Source organism: Branchiostoma lanceolatum, chromosome 11 (genome assembly GCF_035083965.1).
Source record: "Branchiostoma lanceolatum isolate klBraLanc5 chromosome 11, klBraLanc5.hap2, whole genome shotgun sequence".
Classification (NCBI taxonomy): Eukaryota; Metazoa; Chordata; class Leptocardii; order Amphioxiformes; family Branchiostomatidae; genus Branchiostoma; species Branchiostoma lanceolatum.
This window is the reverse complement of record NC_089732.1, coordinates 11,355,427-11,382,100: the sequence shown is the minus strand read 5'-3', so window position 1 is coordinate 11,382,100 and position 26,674 is coordinate 11,355,427. Positions and strand designations below refer to the sequence as shown.

The following is a 26,674-nucleotide window of genomic DNA, read 5'->3' as shown; positions in this document are numbered from 1 at the left end:
CACGTTTCCATCGCTGGAAACCATGGAGGATTCCCTGTATGAATTAACCCCTTCCCGGGACGTGATAACCTTATCCATAGTATCAGTAGGTGATATTTTACCGTACGCGCATGCGCACGTGTGTGGGTCTGTCTGATCAGCTGAAAGAGATATGCAAATGTCTAAATGCTGATGTCTAAGGCGGAAACCACGGCGCTAGGCTGGAGGATAATTTCCCACGCGTTCAGCACTTGGAGCTACGAACGTGGCGTTGACGGATGACATCCAATCGCTCTGTGTGACCCCCAATCAATCTATTTCGTTTTCTTGTCATTCATTTGCAATAGAACGGCGTCGGAAAGACCTTCCCAACGCACTAGAAATCAGGTTAGCGCTATGTATATGTTTTATCTCATCTTTAGATACGTACCTATTCCACTTCGACCCATTTTCCCATGCTTGTATAACATACCTAATATGTACAGCATACCTCATATGTATAGGATTCCTGATAGGGTTATCCTAATGCACAGGCTCCTTTAACACCTAGCTATGTGTAATACAAAGGCGACGGAAAGACCTTCCCAACGCACTAGAACTCAGGTTAGCTCCATGTATATGTTTTATCTCATCTTTAGATCCGTGCCTATCCGTTACATATATTGTGTCCCCCAACCTAGTTCCCTATGGTTGTATAGCACACCTATTATGTATAGCATACCTAATATGGTTATCCCACTGCACAGGCTTCTTTTATACCCAGATATATCGACAGGCTCGTTTGCTCCCTTTTCTCCCCACGGAGAGAGAGAGCCATAACAATGTAGCGCCGCTTTCCGCTGGAGTGGCCGTGTAGTTACCGTAATTGGCTATTTCTGGGTTGCCGTCCAGAGAAGCAGGCTACAGTGTCGTTTCGCGAAGGATCTGGTTCAGTTGTGCAGTCAGAGGAGGAGTTCTTTGAGTTGCAGCGTGCATGTGGCGTGCGCCACGCATCACGGAACTACAGTCATCAGAGACAGTATATCCTAACAGCAGTCATTTCCGTCCCTTCTCTGGCAGCGACTGGGCGTTTGCAGGTGGAGCTAGTCAACGACAGTAAATGTAAGTGCGTCTTTACTGAAGAAATACAGAGCAAGAAAACTACAAGACCTAGCAAAATACAGTCAGGGATAGTATATTCTAACAGCAGCCACTTCCCCCATTCTCTGACATCGACAGGGTGTTTGAAGAGGTAGAAGGAGGTAGTCAGCGACAGTAGATGTAAGTACGTCTTTACTGAAAAGCACCTTCATGACATTGCTTCGAACGTTTTAGAGTATCGTGAGGTTTGAAGAGGTCTTCTTGGACTAGTATTATCCATGAGTTCTTGTTTTATGCCAATCTATGAAGCATTAGTATTATACGGCTCTCTGTTGCATCATGAAATATTTGACAGTAATTTTTGAATAAGATGATTTTTGATGGTGATGACAGCAAAGGCATTTTAGTGTTTGATGAGCACTTAAAATTTCACATGGGGTATAGATCGGAATTAGATAGCAAAAGATAGCAAGATATGTTTTTTCCACATGTATCGTCCACATCTAGGAATGGTGACCTAGATACTAAATTTGCTTATGCCAATGATGGATTGCTTCACAGTTCTATTGGCCGCAATGCCTGCCTTTCCTTGGAGCATCAAGTAATGGATCACTGTCAGTACCCTATACATCATCAACAACGAACGTTACTCTTTGGTGTATGAATCCCAAAGTAAAAGCGCATTTTAAAGAAAAAAATAGATACGAAATTGTCCATTTCAGAAAATTACAATAGGACTGATCAGAAAATTGAATTATGTTCCCCGTCGTTCAGTTAATATAGAATGATCTACAAGCAGATGGACCTGTCAAATAGCGTTATGAGGTGCAGTGTTATTAGACAAGTGCCACGTGAACGGAATCTAGTTCGGAGATAATTTGATAGCTATCTTTTAATCTATTTTGTGTTCTCGACGGTCGGCACCAATTTTGAAATCAGCAGGCGAGATTGTATAGTCTATTTATAGGGAGAAATCATCGTTAAATTATAACATTATCTGTGACTTGAACCGTTATAATGAGTAAACATTTGGACAAGCTATCTTTTGATCTATTTTGTGTTTTCGACGTTTGACACCAATTTTGAAAGCACCAGGCGAGATTGTACACAATTTGGGGGGAGAAATTGTCGTTAATCTATAATATTATCTGTGACTAGAGCCTTCATTATTGAGTAAACATTTGGACAAGCTATCTTTTAATCTGTGTTTTCGACGGTTGACACCGATTTTGAAAGTATAAGACAAAATTGTAAAGTCTATTTATCTATTCATAGGGATAAATTATCGTTAATCTATAATATTATCTGTGACTAGACTAGAGCTGTTATTATGAGTAAACATTTAGACAAGCTATCTTTTAATCTATTTTCTGTTTTCGACGGTTGACACCAATTTAGCATCAGGGGAGATGATATAGTCTATTTATAGAGAGAAATTGTCGTTAATTCATAACGTTATCTGTGACTAAAACCGTTATAATGAGTGAACATTTAGACAAGATAACTTTTAATCTATTTTTGTGTTTTTGACGGTTGATCCAATTTTGATAGTATAAGACGAAATTACATAGTCTATTTATAAGGAAAAATTGTCGTTGAATTATAACATTATCTGTGACTAGAGCTGTTATTATTGAGTAAACATTTGGACAAGCTATCTTTTAATCTATTTTGTGTTTTCGACGGTTGACACTAATTTAGCATCAGGCGAGTCTATTGATAGGGAGAAATTGTCGTTGATTTATAACATTATCTAACATCTACTAGAGCTGATGCTATGCGTGAAGATTAAAACAAGTTACGAGGGCGAGTCAGAAAGTAATGTCAGCTTTTGAGTCTCAAGAAGAGATATGCTTTTACATTTGTGCTATATTTCAACTCATTTCATAGAAAAAAGCGACCTACAATGGTATTTATCTCATTATTTTCTGGCTCGCCCTCGTATCTATTAATCTATTTTGTGCTGTCGACGGTTGACACCAATCCACTTCTCTCTGTTATGATCACAAACCTACCGATGCTTGCCAAACAAGCTCCCAGTCGGGCATTCGAATAGCCTATTATTCTCATTAGCTCCAAGGAGGCCACTGTCTAACTGTCAGTGGTAAAGCGGGCATCTCACTATACTGAGGCACATTGGCGACATCGCTGCCACCTAAATTGGATTTGTGGTACCCTGGATTTTACAATGGGAATATCATGCAAAGGGTACAAGTATGACTACAAAGACCACAAAACACACAAAGCGTAAAAATATTCGTGTTTTTTTATCGATGAAATCCGTTGAGGCTCTATCGAATCGCTAGCTCGGTTGCGGCTACCTGTCGCAGTTTCAGTGAGATACCCGCTTATGCCCCTATCTACCTGGACCCGCAACACGTTGGCGACCTCGCTGCGACTGAGAGATTTGACAGCGCGCTCGACGAATTACATTGATAAAAACTAATCTTTTTACGCTATGTGTGTTTTGTTGACTTTTTAGAAATACTTGAACGTTTTGCATGATATTCCCATTATAAAGTCAAGGGTAACACAAATCCAATTTAGGACGCAGCGAGGTCGCCAACGTGTCGTGGGTCCAGTGAGATAAGGGCTTTAAATGCTAACGTCCACCTAGAAGGCCTTGTACCAATTTCGCCCAGGAAATGGACCATTGATCGCGCGGTCGTGTTGTGCGTCTTGTCAGGACTGCAATTAAGCTAACAGCTCATAATGGTAAGGGGGCGTTTTTTTCTTCCACGTTCTTAGTGGTCTGCTGCCAAATGGCAAAGGACTATATGTGCACGGCATTCTAATCTCATCGTAGAGTGGAAACGCTTAAAGCCCCTGTCCTGCTGGACCCGCGGCACGCTGGCGGCCTCGCTGCGTCCAAAATTCAAATTGTGATACCCTTGACTTTATAATGGGAATGCCATGCAAAGCGTACAAGTATGACTGAAAAGACAACAAACACAGAAAGCGTGAAAAAATTAATTTTTTTATCGATGAAATTCGTTGAACACTCTGTTAAATCGCCCGGTTGCAGCAAAGTCGCGGGCCCAGTGAGATTGGAGCTTAAACGTTCGCGGACTGGCTGTGAAAATAAATGTGCATCGGGGTAAAACAAGCTACCCCCCCCCCCCCCACACACTTTCCTTGCAAGAACATTTCAACAAGTGTAACGCGATGTAATTACCAAGCTAAAATCACCAGACACTTTCCAATCTAACCCAATGACCCTTTAGGAAACGAAATCGCGTCTAACGATAATATAGCCATGGTACAGGCATAAATACAGGCCAGGGATTTATTCATTCCCAGTTTCCTACTTATTCGCCTCATTGGACACGATGATAAAGAATCACAATCCTGGGAAAACGTTAACTGTGCAACAGAAAGGTCAACTTCTGTCAGAGTAACAGAGCAATACGGCATCTATTCGATATTATGGTTGCCACGTGGGGCTCTATATTCTTCGTACCATTAGCATATATAGTTTACCATGATGGCGATAGCTAGGGCTGTACCCAACACAGGACTTCCGACAGGATGTGAGAAACACAACAATACTAATCTGATCTTTACGCACGCGTAAAGTATTCCTAAAGCATACAAAAAGCATCGCTTTCATTTAAAGAAAAATGCAACTCTACGCATGCTTAAAGATTGGACTTAGTGCAGTGGAATCATACGGATAAACCGTTTTTTGGATGACAAGGTCTGGTTTAAAAATTGTCCTTCAGCGTAGCGCTAAATGTGCCTGTGTTCCGGTCAAGTCAGTATGTGTGTGTGTGTGTGTGTGCATAGGAGGGGGTGTCGAGTGAAAAAAGGTGTCAATACAGGCGTCTTGTCTAAATATTGATGAGAACTTTTCACCTCAGTTCGAATTCCCTTCCTGCCCTCTTAACAGTTCGCGTCTGGGGATCGTTGCACTTCCCTTCCCGAATCCCACAGTCTATTGCTCGTAAGCACCTTTCTCACATTCGTCAATTCATTCAAACACATTTTTCGCATTCGTCAAGTCATTCATGCGAGAGCCAAGGCAAGGATAGATGTCGGAATGTGAATATAAAACACATTAAGGGCAAATAAGCCATTCTGGAGGTAATTGGAAGCTACGTCCCGTTAATGAGAGAATCTATCTCTTGCCTCTGGTCTTCATGCTATGTGAACATCTATGTGCGTGGAATGTCCAATTCAGCTTTGAGACCTGATGGAGACCTCACAGGCTTTTTTTAGAGCACACAGACGGACGACTTTTTACATTACATTTGTCAAATTTGACGTATGACAAGTAGCAGGCACAGAATTTTTTTACATATCAAGAGAATTTTCAATCAAAGTACACGACAGTGATTTCATATTTCAATGAATGATAAAACGTCTATTATCATGATTTATCCTTATTACTCTTCTAAGTCCACAGATTTTTTAGATTTCTATTATTATTATCATTATTATCATATTTGCAATTCCTGAACTTCTGTTGATATCATTGTACATAATGATCATGTTATTTGCATATTTGTTGATGGCTTATCGTTTCCACTGGATCGTATCCTCACTGTGTTTGTTCTTTTCAGATAAAACAGCATCATTACTCTTCGCAGATTATCCTATGGGTCCTCCAAATAGGATCTGGTAGTCTGTAGATCACATGACCTATTTATGCACGAACATATTGGCAATCTTTTTCTGTTATGAAAACAGATCGATGTTAATCGTTAAGATCTTTATTTTGAGACATTGCTTGTGCAAATTCGACCCCTTTTTGTTTGATTTATCAATTCGCACATATAAAACAATAGCAGTGAAGTAATGAAAAGTATCTTTTAAGTGCAAGAGGAGGAAAGAACCCTACAAGGCTTTTACGATGCCCTTCTCCATTTGATAAATGTTAATCAAACACAATTGGTAGATTGTAAATTAAGCATAAGCAATTAACCATAAGCGATGACAAAAATTACAAGGCAAGAGAATACATATGATAGTAGCATACTCTTGAAAAATGAATACAACGGGTATATATATATTTCGCAGTTGAAAAGAAAATAAGGAACAAAGATATAACAAAACCCTAGCTGTGCATACCAGCTTTGTCTTTTTGTCTTTTTATTTCGCACAGATAAAAGAATTTTGCATACATATGACAGGTCAATACACATAGTGCCGGGGAAGGTAGAGACCAATGTGGTCTATAATATTCCATCCCCATTTTTCAAACAGAATAAATTACAATGATAAATTAAGATATAGAGAAAAAAATGACAACTTAATATCGTAACAAATAACAAATCAATAACTAATAATAACAATAACAAAAAACAAGAACTAAATTATTATATTAAAGAAACAATTACCTAACTGAACACAGAAAAATTACCAACTAAGTAAAAAAGGAAACAATTCGATAAATAATAACGATGCAAATAACGAGAAGCATATATAACAACACAAGTCAATAACACAAAAAATGCACCCAGACATGCAGGATATAAATGAAAAACCAAAGAATAGAAGGTTAAGCAAAGGATTGATTGTTTAAAATGGAGCTTTTTAACATGTTTTTGAATCTCAGTAGTGATTTGCAGTTTTGTAAGTTTTCATGTAAGCTATTCCAAGTTTGCGGGCATCTGTACATCATGGAGAACATTCGCTGCTGTGTTTTTGCTTGTATCTGTTTCAAGTTGTTTCGTTGCCTTGTATTATAATGATGAAATTCCGAGTTGTAGTGAAAGAGACGTTTGAATTGATTTGGTACACAGGAACTATCATTGATTATTTTATGGACAAAAATAGAAGTTTGAAGCTTGTTAATATCATATATAGTCATAACTTTTAGATTACGAAAAAGCGATGAGGAGGGGAATGTGTATGAGACATTTGAAACTAAACGAACAAAACGTTTTTGTAAGAGAAGCAGTGGTTTTAATGTTGTGGCGTATGTACTAGCCCATACTATATTACAATATGCTAGGTAGGGATATATAAGACTGTAGTATAATATAAGGAATGTTTTTGGAGATAGCAGATTTACAATTTTTCTGATAATACCTATGTTTTTATAAATTTTCTGGCAAATAAGGTCTACATGTTTTTTCCAAGTTAATTTTTCATCGATGGTGATACCTAAAAAACAAGTGTGAGTTACTTGAGCAATAGGTGTGTTATTGATCGCTATTTTGACATTTTCTTTATTATATTTCTTATTTTTCCCCGCAAAAATAATGAAATTCGTTTTCTTAACGTTTAATGATAATTTATTTGCTTGGAACCATTTGTTCATTTTGTCTAATTCGCGATTCATTTTGCTTACTAAAAATTCAAGATTTGAGTGGGAAGTAAATAAGTTCGTGTCATCGGCAAATAATAGTGCATATATTTCATCAGATACAAAAGCTAAATCATTGATATAGATGAGAAATAACAGGGGACCCAAAATAGAACCTTGAGGGACGCCACAGGAAATTGGTTTTGTGTCTGAAGAGTACATATTATTGGTGACATATTGTTTTCTATTTGATAAATAATCCTTTAACCAGGTGAAGACTAAGCCATTGAAGCCGTAGCATTTGAGTTTCTCCAACAATATGTCATGGTCCACCGTATCGAAAGCCTTCGATAGATCCAGAAAAACTCCAATGGTGAATTCATTCCTTTCTATGGCCGAGGTTATTTTATCTACTAATTTCAAGAGGGTCATGTATGTTGAATGATGTTTTCGGAAACCGTACTGATGTTCGTGAAGTATGTTATTTTCCTCCAGATGTTGCGAAATTCTTTTGTATACTAGTTTCTCCAGAACTTTTGAAAAGACGGGCAAAATAGATATGGGTCGGTAATTTGACAACGAACAAGGGTCTCCAGATTTGAAAAGGGGAATAACTTTTGCTATTTTTAAGTCAGTTGGGACTATACCGGTCTCCAAAGACATTTGGAGAATATGCGTGAGGGGCTCAAGAATGGTGGTGCTGACTTGTTTTATCAATGAGGTGCTTAGTTCATCCTTACCTGGAGCTGAGTTCTTAAGGTTAAAAATAATGTTTTGAACTTCGGATGCGCTAGGTGCTTCAAACGAACTAAGAGATGGGTAGACATTTCTAATAAACGTTAAAGGAGAACTGTCGCTCTTCTCAATCTTTTTTGCCAGGGAGGGTCCAATATTAACAAAGAAGTTGTTGAAACTATCAACTATATCTTGTGGGTTGGATATTTCCAAAGTACCTTCATAAAGTTTCCTGGGGAGAACATTCAACTTCCTTCTCTTATTAATAATCTCATTAATCAATTTCCATGTTTTGGTTATATCATTCGTTGTGTCTTTAAATTTTTGATGATAGTAGTTTCTTTTGGATATGCGAATTAATGTGTTGAATTTATTTCTGTAAGTTTTGTATGTCTGGAAAGAATTTGGATTAGGATTCTTTACATATTTTCTATACAATTTGTTTTTCTTTATGGATGATTTGTGTAGAGCGGGAGTAAACCAGGGTTTGTTTTTGTCTACATTGTGTCCGGATTGAGTCACAATGGGGAAACATTTTTCAAAGAGAGAGGTGAATACTTGAATAAATTTACCGTAGGCGTCATTTGCGTCAGTAAGATTGTATAGGTTGTCCCACGCTTCCACGGCTAATAGATCTTTGAATTTACTAATATTAGAACTAGTAAATTTGCGTGAACGACGTTTTTCACTTTGACTTCTATTCATTCTACTATTACTCCTAACTATGTAGAATGTAGGGAAATGGTCTGAAATATCTGTTACAAGCACACCTGATGTGTATGATTCTGTTAATGAATTTGTTAAGATATTGTCAATTAATGTAGCTGATTTATCAGTTATTCTTGTTGGTTTCGAAATGGTTGGATAAATACTGCACGGGAACAACATATTTAGAAAATCAGCAGTTAGTGCATGGCTTTCATTTTTTAGTAAATCTATATTGAAATCGCCAACAAGGAAACATGTTTTTCCTTCCTTATTTATTGCATCCAATGTTGTTGCAAGATGACTAATAAATTCTTTAATATCAGTGTCAGGCGGCCGGTATACACAGCCTAATATCACTTTTTTTGCAGAAGGAGATGAGGAAGCAGGAAGTTCTATAAAAAGAGATTCTACATTTTCCTCTTCTGTATGTATAGTTAGATCGTCCCTTGGAATGAACTCTAGATTTTCACGTATAAAGAGAGATACTCCCCCACCAACTCTGTTTGATCTACAACGATGTAATGATGTATAGTTTGGAATGTCATAAAGTTGAGATGTACTTTGAGTAAGCCAAGTTTCAGATAACCCAATGATAGAGAAATCATGTTTAAGTGTAGAGAGATAGTGAATAAAACTGTCATGATTCCGTGGAAGACTTCTGACATTTAGGTGTACAATTGAGAACGCGTGGGTACCATGGCCCGGCTTTGTACACATGGTGTTAAACGAATTTTCTGAGTAATAAACACATGGACTTCCCGTATTTGAATCTAGGAAGTTACTGTAAAAGTTTAAATCTGGATCCCAGTTGTCAGTGAAGTTTGTTTCCTTCTCTGTGTCGAGGGTGAAGGGGTTAAACAACAGGTTACAATCTTCATAATTATATGTTGTACTATTGAAGTGCGAGTAAAATTCGTTATCCTCCATATGTGAAAAGGGAAAAAGACTACTACAATACTTACAGATCCATGATGTCCAGTGCTGCTGTGTTGACTTGGTAATCGGGGTACATTTCTTGTGAAACATTTTCATGCAACAAGAGCAATTTGCTGCATTACTATTTGGGTGGATTACTTTGTTACACTTAGGACAAGATATTCTTCCCATTTGATGAGGTGTTATCGGAACCATACTTAATTTCGGATGATATACATTATACAAGTCAGCAAAACGATACAAGACTAGGTATCTCAATTGTCAGCATTTCTAGTTGGGCCCCTGGGCGGGTGCACGACAAGGCGGTCGAATCTGAGGAATGCTATGTTCCCACGCTCTCTCGCCGCTCTCATTTCGGGTAGAAGGTTCTTTCTTTTTTGTCGAACGGCGTCTGAAAAGTCCTCATTGATGTAAATACCTGTTCCTTTCAAGTTTTTTGCATTCTGCAATATCGTGAGTCTGTCCTTGAACCTGAGGAGTTTGGCGACAATAGGTCGTGGCCTTTCTCCTGGTTGGAATCTTCCGTTACGGTGTGCCCGTTCGATCTCGATTTTTCGGGGATCAAGTTTGAGTTTCTCTTTTATCATGACTCTTACTTTTTGTTCGCTTTCCTCCCAGCTTCCCAACACGTATGGTATGTATAATATTTCAGACAGTGTGTCACATCGCAGAGGCCATCCGACAGACACTGTTATACCAGCGCTTCATATCTATCGATTTGACGCAGCAAAATGACGTCTAATGCTGTCCTGTTCAGACAGCGTTACCTTGCTTTATGGTGACGCTACGTGACTTGAAGCCTGACGCCATGGGTATATTCTGGTCGTAGTATGCTCTGACTATTCTTTTACCGTAAAGATTCCAAACATCGAAGGACATTAATCTAAAAGATGAAAGAAACTGAATAATGACTGGTCTTTGTTCTTTAGGCCTTAGCGTGACGCTATAGGAATATTGTTTTGTTATATGCTCTTTTTTTCTACCGTACAAATTTTAAAAAAATCAGAAAAGATATATCTATAAGATGAAAGAAACTGACAAAATGACAGGTACTTGTTTTTGTTTCTTAGGCTTCAGCCTGACACGACTGGAATATTCTTTTCGCTGTATGCTCTTACTTTTTATCCAGTGAAACGATTCCAAAAATCTAAAGACATTTGTCCATAAAATGAACGGAACTGAAATTTTGTTTCTTACAGAGTTAGGGTCTTAGAAAATGCATGGATGTGACAATGAAGCTTCTTCGGCAGAAAATCAACTTTATAATTCTTATTATGTGAAGTCGTGCTCGATGTATGCAAACCCATTGGTACATGATACGATGGAAAGATATGACGTGAGCATACGTCATGAGATCATTTTGGTTGACAAGGGTACGGCGACGTCAGTCCCAGAATATTCCAGTGAGCTGAATCATCGCCGTGCGTTAATGTTTAAACATATAGTTAGACATACATCATATTGATAACAACTAAACGTGAATCACCGGTGGAAACTTCAATGCACCTCTTCTACGGGTTTATTAGTACACCCATGCTCTCTCGCGATTTGCCGTAAGCAGGCTTGGGGCATAGATAGCGAAGCAGGTGTTGGTCCAAGTGAATGATGCTTATGGGACTACGGCATGGTCTTTGTGTAGCCCTTGATCAAAATTGGAACATCATGAAAAATGTAAAAGACTAGAAAGACATCAAAACACACAAGGTGTAAAAAGATTCGTTTTTTTATCTATGAACTTCGTTGGGCACTCTGACACATTTTAGCTCTCAGCGAGGTCGCAGATAGCTCACCACCCCAGTGGAATGGGGGTGTAACCGTTGATCTTTGGACCTCATGAGATTGCATTGTTCACCCAAGCTTGCAATGGGGTCAAAATATAACGACCTTACGTTGCTATCTGTTATTCTTAAATTTCAATTACGTTATTGCACTGCGTTTGCTGGTTCCCGTGCCTAATGATGAAACGCGGTAATCAGAGCATAGCACAATTTTGATGTCCTGTCAGGTAGTGTATTATCAGATGTAGAGTGGAGTTTTGCGTGTAATTTCTATTTACAAGCCATTAGGTAACCAACTAAAGGTTGAGGATAAGTATACGTGTTAAGACTTATCATTGTTGTCTTTCTGAAGTATCACCCTTAGCTTCTATTGGCCTCTAGAGCTGATGTCGACGTTGGCATCTTGCCAGGTTCATGAGCAACATGAAACAGTGTGCGACAGTGTGTGGTTGGATAGAATGCTCTTTGTAGCTCATGTTGCAGTAGAAGTATACCTGTTTCCCCAAGCTTTGGGTTAGATCTCTGCTAGGTTCTACATGATAAGATTTACATTACAAACAACAGAGTACTGTTATAGTATTAGATCCATGATCAAGAACATTGAATGTGATGTGCATACACTTGACAAGTGTCGTGGTTTACTCCTCGGACATTTGAACTTTTCATCAGTTAAATATTGACGTACGTTATCATCATAATTTTGCGAAAAACATAACGTTACTCAGTTCATGCTTGATCTGTTTTGCCCTCAAATATTCGTCTACATATAGCGAGCAGGCTATATATTATGCTTCGTGTGGTATAGTTTTATGCAAAAGTAATCTTTTATATGATATTTGAAATTCTATTTCGTCATGCTAGCGACTACTGGCCTATAGTCATGTTTTACTTTGTGTCCTCTGCTGAAAGCACACCGTTAACATTTTATTAAGTCGACTTCAAAAGGTGAGTCACAACGATCAGAGACGGTTGCTTGTAACTAACAGGATTAAAAGCACACTTGGATTTCCTTAATGCTTCCAAGTAGTAAAGGGAATATTTATTGTCACTTGTGTGACACTAGTGGATCTCTCTCATTAATCAGTCGTTTTACAGTGGACATGGGAGCATCCGCCATACACGGTTTACAATCCAGAAAAATTGCTTCGCTTTGGCAGATTGCCGTAAAAAAACTTTGTATGGACCACACGAGGCTCTGCGTACGTCGCCTGCTGTGGCGTTTATAAGTTGGTGTGCATAAAGCCATGTTGATTCGATTAGATGGATGACATCCGCGCACGCATCAAGATTTGGCCGTTTCCAAAATATAAAAGAAGAGAAAAAAAAACGTTTACGACCATACTGTAAATCGTACAAAGCAGCTGCAAAACGAGCAAATATATGTCGTAAAATGCAACAAAATATCGCAAAACTAACAAGAGTCCGAAGACCCAAAATCTCCATGAAATTTGTTTTTATATATGATGTGTTTTATTTGCCCTAGTTGTTTGTTTTTGCCGCTGGTTGTTTTATTTTATGTGCCAAAGGGTATCCACATACAGGTTTGGTAGTGTTCCCATTTGTGGTTTGACCACCAGCTGTTGGGACCTGGGAAATAGTTGACCTAGATAAGAGACCAACAGATGGTGCGACCTCAAAGCCCACAATAGAGTAGATATTCCTCATTACTTATGCAAATTCAGTATGAATTTGCATAATTAGCACTTCAGTTTGTACATCTCTGTCCAACCTACCTGCATAACAAATAACATGAAAATCTGTCGCTCCTTTCTTCAGTTATTCTCCTTGCAAAATATTTACAAACACGCCATTGCAGTTCCAGTGACACATACCAGGGGGCCCAAAATCGACCTTGACCTTTCTCCTCCCAGCACCTACCCACATACCAAATATCATTTCAATCCATCCACACGTTCTTCAGTTATGCTGATTTTAAGCGTCCGGTGACACATACATACACACACGGTGACACAAACATACACACACGCTCACACACGCGCAAACACACTAGCTTCGCATGATTTGCACTTCAGTGTGTACATCTCTGTCCAACCTACCTGCGTACCAAATAACATGAAAATCTGTTGTTCCTCTCTTCAGTTATACCCCTTTAGAACATTTTTACAAATATGCCATTGCAGTTCCAGGGACACAAACCAGGGGGCCCAAAATCGACCTTGACCATTCTCCTCCCAGCGCATACCCACATACCAAATATCATTACAATCCATCTACACGTTCTACAGTTATGCTGACTTTAAGCATCCGACGACACCCATGCAAACGATTTACCTCCTTACTTATGCAAATTCGGTCTGATTTGCATAGTTTGCACTTAAGTGTGTACAACTTGGTCTAACCTACCCGTGTACCGAAGAACATGACGATCTGTCGATCCACTCTTCAGTTCTTCTACATTGAAGATTTTAACAAATACGCCATTGCAGTTCCAGTCACACATGCCAGGGGGCCCAAAATCGACCTTGACCTTCCTCCTCCTAACACCCACCCACATACCAAAAATCATTACAATCCATGTACAGGTTCTACAGTTATGGTGACTTTAAGCGTCCGGTGACACATACATACACACAAACACCAAACGCAAGCAAAACAGTATATCCATGAAAAAGCCTTTTTTCATGGAGATAATAATGCCGTAGAATGCCAAAGTCAATTCAAAAGTCAGGGAAGACGATGTGAAATAACAAAAATGAAGAACCCATTGTTCGACACCACATACACTATGTGTTTATTCTTTTGTTCACGTCGATTTCATATCGAATGCAATTTTGGCAAAGATTTATTTTGCGCACGCTTGCATCAGTTTTTGAGTTCCCAGAGGATGTCGTCCATATAATCGAATCAACATGGCCTAATGCTACTCCTCTTCGTCTTGACATGGCATGATCCATTCGATGTAGGTATCCGTCACCCAGTCCTTTTCTCTGGGGACAGTGCCTGTTGATACCAATGATTTACATGGGGAGCTTTAGACGCACCTTCTTGCTTCTGTGTCATGCCATATGGTACCATGGAGCAATTCATTACAATAATTGAACTATGTGCGCTGCATTGTTGATTTGATTTTTGATGATATTCTATAAGGGCGAACATAAACTCATTTGATTTGATATATTTTTCTGTATAGAAATGCATACAGCCACGGCTACCCAAGTAGCTGGGGGCTAGCTTTTACGTGGTTCATACAAATTATAGAATTATACAAAGCACAAAAACTTACTTATACCGCTATTGGCCATAAGCAACAAAACCTTTCTACCCAATTTGCTTGTCCAACCTCTATTTTGTATACAATTTGTAATTCAGTGAATTGATTTTGATATCGATATTCTTTGGTATATATAGTTGATTCAGTTATGCTCTATTCATCATTCTTGTACTTTGCTGATGTCAACAGAGCTAATAGTATGTAATTAGTTGGTTGATGTAATATCAAAAGTTGGTTGATGTAATATCAAAAGCACTTTTACCGAGTTGTCATGCGTTAGGGGAGGGGGAACAAAAGATGTCATGAAGGGAAGAGGGAGGTCACAAGATACCATGAAAGGTCTGGTGGTGGATGAGTGTAAGGTTAGATGACTCTAAGACACACCCAATCTACTTTTATGTACTCTAAATAGCATTATTCACTTTACTTTACGCTGCTATGGCTTTCACTTCACCGAATTATTGGACAGGAATATTCGATAAGTGGATTTGGCACCCTTTTTATAAATCATCAATGAGGAACGACCATTATGACCCGTTATCATAATTTTTGTACCTTTTGAGAAGCACTCCTCCACCACGGATTAGGTCGGACTGCTGAATGTATGATAGGATGTTACCTGTAGAGGCAAAATTTATATAAATTATTTATTATTTGGTAACTGCATAGTTAGGATTAACTGGGTTCAAAATACTAGGTGCATGACAGCATGTGCACTTTTGTGCACCCGAAATTGAAGCTCTGCACCTTACTGTTGACTGTTGGTGCACCAGTGCTCTAGGGTATTTTTAAAGGCTATAAAGTAGAGGTACTGTTGCACATCAGTGTACAAAATATGCAAGTATCAGAAAAATACTACCTTGAAGTTAGCTAATGAATTATGGATTGAAATACATAGGAGAGGCAGTAAAATCTGTAATTTTGTAATTGTATTTTGCTGACATTTTAAATCATGTTGTGCACCCACATTTTTTATGTGCAACTACATTTTTAGGTTAGGTGCACCAATGCACCTATTGTGGAAAGTTAGTATTTCGAGCCCTGAATTGGGCATTTTGTCAGCAGCATATTGTATAAATATCACATGCACTTTAGAAAGCATTAAGGCCCCAGAGACATTAAGTGTACAAAATGGATTCAGTAATGACGTAAGTGTAAAACGGTGAGAGAATCTCTAGAAAGAAGCGTAACATATGCGCTCAATGGTATAACCCTGAAGATTTATAAGATCGTCTTAACCTTGTGTGCTGTTAGTGTGCTTTACTAAGTCAAAGGCATTTACACCTTTGTGGTAAGAAGGAGACAATAACATGGTCTTATCGCAAAATTCCACATTGAGCAGCTTATGTGCGGGATACGGTATTTATGCGATGAATGCTGTGGAAGGCCAAGTACATGTTACACAAATTAGGCACAAGGCAGCTTACGTATGGACTCATGTGAAGGCGTTGGTGCTTTACAAATCATTTGATTTACGTAACTTGGTGGTAGATCAAAAGGCAGCTTACATGTGGACTCATGTAAGGGTATTTCTGCTTTACATGTACAAACACTTGATTAACGTTGGTGGCATCCATGTACTACTTACCCTTGTCCTAGACATGGGTGTTGAATTGAAAATAAGTTTAGCAACACAAATTTTGTTGCCTGTAAGAGCGTTGTATTATCAAGCAGATGAGCTTTTATCATTTTTATCATGCCCTTTTCATCCCAGGTTTTCGATCGATTGAATACTGCATGCAAAAAGTATGAATCTTTTGGTCTCAAACGCACCACCTATGTTTTACTTAGAAATACGTATGAAATATACTAATATACCAGTAAGCAATACCTTTGATATTAAAAGAGATGACTTTAGCAATGTATGCTACAGTGATGGATACTGCGACACTTAACATACACTTGCAATTGCAGTAGCTAAATCAATGCTTTCCACGTGATCATGTCATCCAATCAGTGTTCATTGCTCCGTAGATAGAAGAAATCTATACGGTTTCAGTACTTAACTCTACATGCGAAAGCAGTGAAAAATGTAGCCGCTATCATAATCTATTGATCATAGAAATGCACGCCGATGTTTATTAGAAAGGCGCCTATGCAAATCAAACCTGCAAAGAAAATGACATTGAACCATGAATTTGCCTTAAGATGTTTACAATCGTATGTTATATATATGTGTGTGTGTGTGAATGTATTTGTGTGCGTGCCGGTGTGTATCATATAATAAATGCTCAGTGCAGTGACCATACCAGCCCAGCCCTCCTTCCCATTTAGTTATGCGTGAGGTCAATAATACGTCAGACAACGGTGGTCGTCTGACCTAGTTGTACCAGTGTCTGAATGACCCAATTTCTCCACAAGGCCTCCCTGGGAGTTCTGCAATGAAAAAATCAAATTGGGCCAGTCTGAGCTTGTCAGTTTGAAATTGCAGGGTCATAATGATATCAATTAGCGTGGAAGATGATGAAGTTATTATATAAGTTAAGTATGGGCGACAGCAGGAATATTGTCATTTCAGCAATTATTACAAGTGGGAACTCTTGGGTATTATAGCTGCATGTACATGTAGCAGTTTATTGAGCTGCCTTTTTTCCGCTTTAAATTCCAAATCCATTCAAAGACCAGAGTCATTTCAGATGTTGGTCGCAATGGGATGCTAGATGACCCAATAAACTACATATCTATAAAATAATGAGGGTGTTTGAATTGTTCGGTGTTTTTCAAACTGAAATAAACGTCCCAGGGGCATCCCCAGAACCTTAGAAGGCAATGAGCCGAAGATGTGCTTGTGGGTCAGTCGATGATTTCCAACACCTTCATTTTTCAGAATCGATATATCGGGAAACGACTATCATGCATCTTTTGAATTCCTTTTTTTCAGCCATAAATGCTATTTTTACGGATTAAAACAGCTGAATTGAGGACGTACTTTTTATTCAATTTGCATACAAAGTAATACCGACACGCATGGCGCGGGCACAGTAATTAAAATAAATACATAACACAAAAAAACACAATTCCAAAATGACAAAATCATACAAATTACAAAAATATGCACTAAACCCCTTTATATATTCATAATAGCTGATAACAATTAGAACATAATCACAAGGAAACAATTCATATCAAATGCAAAATAAGAGTTTCAATTACAGCTAGCTAAAGAAGACAGGAAGGCTCTATCAACGGTGATTGCTGAACAGTTACTTACTGATAGACAGTTGTTTGAAAACGTTTGCAATTTCCAAAGGAAACTTCTTAAACAATTCACGACTTCTTTCTAAACATCGCCATAACATTACTGGTTTATCGGATAACCCTTATTGACTTACGTTGCATCTGGGAGAATTGTATTGTCCAGGGTTGCTTCTTGGCAAAATACCAGCATAGCTTGAATTGATTTTGTATTAATTTCAGTGACATCCCATTATTTGTACTTCTAGCATTGCGATTTATATCATGAATATATATTACTTAATGCCAATAAATAGAACAGTAGTAATATATCATAACTTCTCAGAATAGACCAACGTTAGTATTTGCTCAGACTGACTACAATACTTTTGTCCCGTGACGCTAAACATTTTCTTATTTGTATAAAAATATTACTTGTACTTCGTTCACACAATTGATCTTTTTGTACTTAAAATATATTGCATCTCAAGAATTTTAAAATACTTTGCTATTATTATTGCAGCAATACTGATTTTGCATTTCAACAGGAACCTACTTATTGGAATTTGAAGCGATCGTTATGTCTTTATGTTCATAAATGCACCAATTATTTGAATGTGGGTTCATAATAGTCTATGACGTCAGAAAAGCAATTTAGATTCATTTATGTTCCCTTGTGTTTGTGCAGATAAAAGTCATCGGTGAGCCAACTTCAAAGTCATTAGCACCAGCACAACAATCTGTACAAGACGGCGGAGCGTGCTACCAACAGAAAAGGGTATTACTAGTAAGTTACACTTCTTTACCGATTTTCTAGAATATATCTGATAATGTATTTGAACTTAGTTGTTGACTGCCCACATGTACAAGTAAGGCTACATGTATACTGGCTATTACGATGAAGCAAATTCCATCAGAACAATATCGTATACATAATATCAATATTCACCGAGCAACATGTCAACGTTCAAAATTCACGCCGCCATCTCTGTTCTTTGAGTTGTATAGCTACGATTGCATTTTAAATCGATAGGTTTTTTATACCTGCACACTGCGTAACCTACACTTACTCCTTGCAAGACGGGCAATGTCCTCATTAAGATGCTGGCAGAGGCGTTGCTCGACTTAAGACGAAACTGACGACTGTAAACTGCCATCTGAATGGCTTTAATCACATTTGCAGCGTCTGAGTAGGGATTTTACGCCTTGCCTTTGTGGCCTAAATGAGGTATCGGTAACAACTGGATTGAATACATTATGAAAATTCACAACATTATCAATTGTATTTCTGTTAATGAAGCTGATGTTTTCGCAGAATTTAAAGTTTATTCCTATAAGGCCCGCGAATTTCCGTACTACGTTTTACCTGTTTAACCCAATTGCAACGCAATGCTTCCTTAAAACAAACGTAAAACAGACATTCACAAAATACGCATGCTTTAACGTGTACTTAAAGATTGGATTTCGTGCAGTGAATTCGGTGACAGGTTTCTTCTAGTTGCAAGAGAAACTGATATTGCATCACCGGAGTTCAACGGCCAACATTCAGGTTCTTGCCATCCGAACATAAAATCAAATCGATTGAGTGCAGGGAGTCCCGAAGCGCTTTCCTGTCATTAGACGGTCACAAAGGCTTATGAGATCGACCCCAATGTCTATTATCTCCTTGTCTGGGGATCAACCGTGGTGATCAAAGGATGGTAACCTCAATGCATTTCAATGAGACCAATCCGCTGGGGTCCTAGCTTTGAATGACTTCTTAGAAGCTCGCACTATCGGTTGACAAGGGAGACAGATCTATAATCAGGCTACTTTATGGATCTCTCTCCACTATGGTAGACAAGTATCAAGACTCAGCAAATCTTGGAGTGTTCGATATAAAATGGTTATACATCCGGATGACACTGACAGTCTGAGCAATTGGAGTGATAAGATAAACAACCAAATAAGGCTTAACTTAACTTGAAGAGAAAAAGCACCACATATTCATAGCCTCGAACACGTACCTCGGGTAATTTCAATAAGAAAGTAGTATAGGAATTAACATTAGTTCTAGATATATAACTCGAAGAACCTTTGTATAACTCATATCGTTAAGTTACACGTTCTATATGGAACAGTACGAAATAGAATCCACAATGTGAAAAATATATTTATACTGCAATGAGCAAACTACATTTATATTCCAATGAGCAAAATACGTTTATACGCTTTGACTTTATTACGTATGATTGCATAGTAATAACCGATTGGCATTCGACCTTTACATGTGAGTGAAACCTTGATTTGAGGACGTAGCCTCCTAGGGATAGACGGCAGTGTATTGGGAAATAGCTCAATGCATTTCAATGAGGAAATCATTCTCATTTTTACCGCAGGGTAAGTGGCCCATGGCCCTGTCATCAACTTCGATTCAAGACGAATCTTGCTGAGTCTGTTTCTTCTGAATATGCATTCCTCCCGTGTGGCTGTATATCAATTTAGAAACCCAAACATATTCTAGCTACTAGTATATCATTAAGAGTGTTTAGACCATAAGATGTTGATTCGATTATATGGATGACATCTTCTGGGAACCACAAAACTGATGCGAGCATGCGAAAAAAAAGTTGGGAAAAAAGTTGCCTTCATTATAAAATCTAAATGTTCATAAAGATTGAACAAATGACTTAACAACAAAATATGGTATACCGAACAATAGATTATTTCATGTCTTCCTTGCTGCCTTTGAAATTGTCGTCGGCACCCTACTTCTTGGTATCCGTTTTCCGATATTTCTTTGCAGTTTACGGCACACATTTCCTCATTTTGTAGCTGCTTTGTGTACGATTTACAGTATGGTTGGAAACGTTTTTTAACGGACCATATAATCAAATCAACATGTCCATATAGACAGTAATGACGTTTCTGTCAATTACCTTTATTACGTCCGTGTAAACCAGAGTATGAACCTGGGCTTTGAAAGGAAGACGTTACAGTCTCACATAAAGCGTTTGTGCAAAACTTCCGCATTGTCAATTGACAAAATACATGTTTTCCCCAACCTGAATGGTCGAGACCGCCAGGTGAAGGTGTACGATTGATCGAAATTCTGACAATAATTAATCCGAAAGTCGATTTTGACACTTGGCCAAAAACGTTTGCTCCGTGACGTGATTTATGGTATACATGTATTATGAGGTGTCGAAGAGAGCTTCTACATAATGCAGTTATCGACGATCAGAAAGGACCCATCTGCGTAAGGGATAAACAAGAGCTGGAACGCTGTTGAAGTTTCGCATGAAAAGCGGGAATTACCAATGATGATAAATGCCGCGCAAATCTGGTAATGTTTACAAAAAAGCAAACATCTAATTTACCACATTTACCTGGCATTTACCACTATTGGTAAATCACACTTTTCGTGCAGTATGAATATACGTAGCTAGCATCCTTATGATGTACGCATCAAGTGGAACTTTCGTCCACTAATATCAAAATATGATATTGGTGCGTTCCTTATCAATGTAATTGAGTAACTCGGAATCAAGTTTGAACTACAATTGCCAAAACAAAAATTGGACTTACCCAAATTTCCCAATTTACCCAACATTGGTAATGTTTTATCATATCACAAGCAGCATATTTGACAGCTTGAAAACCCTACTTTAGTTGTGGTAATGTTTTTGTCCCAGCAGGGATATGAATGGTCTTACATGTAAATGCTTTATTACTGTAATTGTAGTCAAAGCCACTCAAATAAGCCTATCAATTACGGATTCCGTTCATTTACTTATCATGTAAGATAATCCAGTAAGCTACGAATAGAAGAGGATTTATGTTGCACTTGCTTGTAATTGAATGAATAACGTCTTGTCATAGTGGAACAATACCGCACCGTGCGAATGTGAATCGACAACTGGCATCGGATATGGTTTGACTAGGTGGACCGGCTATGTACGTATGTACGAGTGTTGGCAATCACGTGACTATCACATAGACACTGTCCGCCATTTTAAATGGTTAAGCCTGTACGTTTATTTGCATCATATCAATCGTATATTTTTGAATATATTCTATATTTGCTATTTGATATCATGATGTTGATTAAAGTTGATTTTGATATCATGATGTTGATGTTGATTGATATCAACTTCGTATCACAAATTAAATATACCACTGACATTCTACTCATGTGCCTGCCTACATCCTACCGGTTACATTCCCGAAGTACCGCTCACAAATTTTGTATTCCAAGAAATGCTTCGGAGATAATGTGCAGCATCCATACAACTTATCTTGGACGTCAACGTTTCTCGCAGATGCCATTTTTAAATGAAGCACTCCAACTAATGGAGTCTGCGGAAAGTGATGGACTATCTCACCGCCCACATATCTGGCGCATTTCAGACTAATAGCTGTTCTAAGTAGATTGGAATCTGTTGGGATGTGAGCTGGGTTGACAGGAAGAATCACGTGCATCTATAAAAAAGCGACGGTGATCAATCAAAGTGACAACTTTTCATGACTAGTTCCCAGCTTTAGTTTGGCTTCCGCTCTTATCGTCTTGTTAGACTGTCTATCACATTAGTTGCTCTGCGTAGCAATGTCTGTCTAGTGTATAACACTGTGTGAGCGAGTAGCGGTGGGTCACATATTGTTAGACCCAGGATAAACTGTTGTGTCCAGTTACCAGACAGACCCTAGGAAAACTAGTCGACGCTGTGTTTTGTTTTGGATGTATTTGTGTGTGAGTGTGAGTGTGTGTGTGTGTGTGTGTGTGTGTGTGTGTGTGTGTGTGTGTGTGTGTGTGTGTGTGTGTGTGTGTATGGTTCCGGATATGTGTGGTCAGTACAACTTAAGAACGACTGGAGAGATTGTGATGATATTTGGTATGTTTGTAGGTCAAGATCATGGCTGATGCATTTTTGTAGGTCAAGGTCATAGCTGATGCCTATGAGGTCGACTCGGCAATGGAAGTATGATATATCTGTCACCATACCGAAATGTTAACAAACACAAGTAGAAACGTCTTAACTTTATTCATACTATTCTACATGAAATCTGATATTTGACCACACGTAAAGTACTCGTAAAGCACCCTTTTGCAAAAAAACAAACATTTAAGCATGCTCTAAGGCGTGCTGAAATATTGTGTTTCGTGCAGTGCTATTACAACAATAAGATTGTCGAAAACGTAATGTCGAGTTATGACAGTCAGTTGCTTGAAGTCACAAGAGATGCTTTAGCTGTTTTACTAGTTACCCATGACCTTATCATCCTCTTGTTTCAAACATTTGTTCATTGTCTATCGTGCTAATGCCAAGAGGCTCCCATTTACCATTGTTAGTACAGAATATGTGCTGGTCTCTACGGGGTATTTGCAATTTAGATAACATCAGCAATATCCACCAGCTCCGCAGAATGGTGCTCGGTCACGTTCATGGACTTTGAGCAATCAGTAACAGACAGGCAACTGATTTCATCAAGGGAAGCTCTTGTATTTCTTCGAAGGGATATACACTCCAGCTCCATAGAAAGTGTAAAATGCATTATTCATTGTAAAAAAATACTGTCCGATGTATATTAGAACGAAAACTTTGAGCAATCAGTAACAGACAGGCAACTAATTTCATAAAGAAAGGCAATTGTTTTCCTTTCGAATGGCTATGAACGTTAACTCCCTAGAAAGTGTAAAATACATTATTCATAATAAAAAAACTTTACGATGTATATCTGACCGATGATACCATCCCTCAGGCCTGTGCTGGATAATTGATCAGCTGCATCACCCTAGGCAGTTGATCCGATCATTCCAAGAAATGCTTGTAGTGAAAGGTGAGGTTTACCTCTCAAAGGCAGAAGCTTGCAAAGTCCCCGAAGCGCTGGACTGATAATTATCTCCTTCTCCTAGGCATAAAAAGAGATAGGCAATCGCTATTCTACCCGTGGGGCAACTTGAAGGTTTCTGCGAATTTTTTTTATTCCCCCCAGCAGAAAGAAGTGAATGATTGATTATTCCGTGCGTCCCTATCTCCCTGTATCTCTCCTATCAGCTTCTTTGAAGGCACGGTAGGGTTAACTGGTCGATGGCATCAGTTGAGTAAAATCCTGTTCGCTTCGCTTCTAACAAAGTCGCTGATATCTTTGAACCTGTCCGGTTGGTGACTGTGCTGAAACAAATTACTATTGGACGTTTATTTGCAGAACCATGGTATACTGTGCCCTTGACAATAGCAACAAGCTAGTTGGGCAACCTTGGCTTTTTCGTGTATGTAATGTTTCAGCCGAGGCAATAAACAATAGTGAACTGTGTAAAAAAAAGGTATACAGCGACTTTATGAGCAGCAAGTTACAAGCCTAGACGAAAGATGAAAAATTGTCGTGAGCCCTTGTCATACATATCCCGACCATGGCCTCCTACCTTCTCCAGAGTCTAGACCATGGTCAGGAGTCAGTCGAGAGCAAGGTTAACTATGGTCGGGAGTTGGGACTATAAATTTTCAAAAATCGAAATTGGGAGGGTCATATTCTGCTTGGATGTGACCAGAAGGGCGAACTAGAGCTAGAATAGGATGGATTCCTGGCTTCTCCCAACCTAGTTCCCACATAAGTTGGAAAGTGATCGAAAGCAAGTGTTGTGAGAAGGTCCTTGAAGTGGGACAGGGACTTGTGAACACGGTCCTAATGCAGCTTCAGTCCAGTGCCATATCAAATCATCCAAAGATTCTCGTGCTCCTGATCAATCAAGTCTTTTTCTATGTATCTCAAATTTGTACCTATATTACATGTTATTATCAGGTTAAACCATGTTAATGTTTTTGAAAAACTATTGGAATCATTCCAACATCGCAACTGTGCGCAAACAATAGTGACAGAGAGCTAATCTGCCGTCATCTGAAATGATAAGAAGCAAATCCAGGGCCTTATCTTTCACGTGTCTTTCACATATCTTTCACATATCTTTCACATATCTTTCACGCATCTTTCAGTGCAGTGAGATAGGAACAGACTGAGAGTGGCACATCTGTGACTCGCTTGTCATGTCGTGCCGTGAACTAGATCCATATCTTGCTCTCTGTGTAGAGATTACGTACTCCTCGCGGCAAGCGACCTCGACGGATCTGCACATGTAGATAGGACGATATAGATCATTCTCAACTTCAAGCTTACATGAAAGTCGCAACGGTGCTCTAATTCTAGCGAACGGACAAGGGCATAAAATACACGAACCGAAGAAATCTAATGTTCTGGGTTAAAGTTACACTTGATTTTCTACATAGAAATTGGACACAAATTTTCGACTGGTCAACTACAGTCTTTGTCAAGGAATGAGCAATCAACTGCCTATGAGTTGATCAGTCGAACATTCGGGTAAGTCCAATTTGTTTTGTAAGAATAAGAGTTCAACTTTGATTCAGAATGATTTCTCACAACACAGATAAACTTTCAAGTTAAGATCTTATATTGGTGTGGTAGTATAATACATACAAGCTGGGGAGACGTACTTTTTTTCTGACGTCTTAGTCTTAAACTTCTGAAGGTCAATGGACGTAAACAAAAAGATTTAGATATGAGTTAAAAACAGCGTGATAACAACATGACTAAAGGAAGATCCTAAAGGATTACCTGGGACAATCCTTTAGTCTGAGATGGGTCATTAAGGAGGATCTAGTGTCCCAATTGCAACACAACGTCTGGAAAGGAGATCCGCCATAATGATAGCTCTATAAGCACCTAGATTTCCCGATGATAGTACCCAGACAGTCAGCGTCCGGAACTGAGCTTTTTAGAAGCCAATTTCTCGGTAGAAACGCTCCAACTAGTACACATAATGACCTGATTAAGGTTTGAGTATTATAGTACTTGGTACTACAGTCCCCTTTCAAGGTTAAAGAAATGCAAAGACGCTTGTTTAAATATGTACATACATACTTGTATCCATTCTTACATAAAATGAAAAAAAAAACTTTTATATATAACAATGTGTGATCAAGTAGCGGTAGCATATGGTTTGGCCTAGGAAACAATCAACAAAGACTCAACCTTCTGGGCAACCTACGGAACCTTTTAGCCCCTATTCTTGATATTGATACTTTGTCTGATCAAGCCTTCATTTATTTATTATTAAGAGGTTCATCCTTTGTTTCGTATGATTTCAACTGTAACATTTTAGGCTTGACTCAGCACTATATTTTGACAAGCAGACGTTTTAAAACTTAGTTCAGGTATATTGATATATTCATTGTTTGTTTGTTTGTTAGCTTGTTTGTATTGGACGACCCAATTGCTGTTTCTCATTGCTATTGTACTTGTCTATGTAACTTGTATTTCTTTTCCAGAGGTGATGTTTAATATTAGCTTCAGCTAGAGTACTTCACCTCTGTGTCCTGTATATTCTTCTGTTGTTTAATAAAAAAAAAAAAAAAAAAACATGTTGTGTTTTCGGTTACCCGACCGACCCTCGCGAAAATTTGTCGACGCTATCCATGAGAAACGGAGGTTTTGTTTTGGGCGTATTTCTGTGTGCGTGCCTTTGTGTGGGTGGATTGTGATGATACTTGGTATGTGCGTTGGTCAAGGTCAAATTTGGACCTCCAGGAGGCTATCCCTGGTACTGCAGCAGAATCGCCGGGTTTTATATCTTTTGTCCAGGACGTGCTATCTTGTTTTTGTTTTTTTTTGTGAAAGAGAGCTTTCGATGTCAGGAAGAAGTGGTGTATGTTTGGCCCCCCTAGCAGCTTGTTTGGGGATTGACCGCTGGCAGAGGACATACACTTTTCGATGTGACATCTGAGTGGTGAAAATGTTGTAGAATCGATT

At 38.6% G+C, this 26,674-nt stretch overlaps 1 protein-coding gene across 3 annotated transcripts in view; it reads left to right on the top strand.

Annotated features, from left to right (window-relative positions):
* The first annotated feature begins 228 nt into the window (after nucleotides 1–228).
* LOC136444760 (nectin-4-like) overlaps nucleotides 229–26,674 on the top strand; it is a 64,226-nt gene continuing 37,780 nt past the window's right edge. The window contains exons 1-3 of one of the 3 annotated variants that reach the window (XM_066442490.1): nucleotides 229–366; nucleotides 1,039–1,080; nucleotides 18,561–18,650. The gene's annotated coding sequence lies outside the window, so the exon portion shown is untranslated. Of the gene's footprint in view, nucleotides 367–815; nucleotides 1,081–18,560; nucleotides 18,651–26,674 lie in introns of those variants that run through there. The other 2 variants (XM_066442491.1, XM_066442489.1) reach the window with 2 other exon arrangements.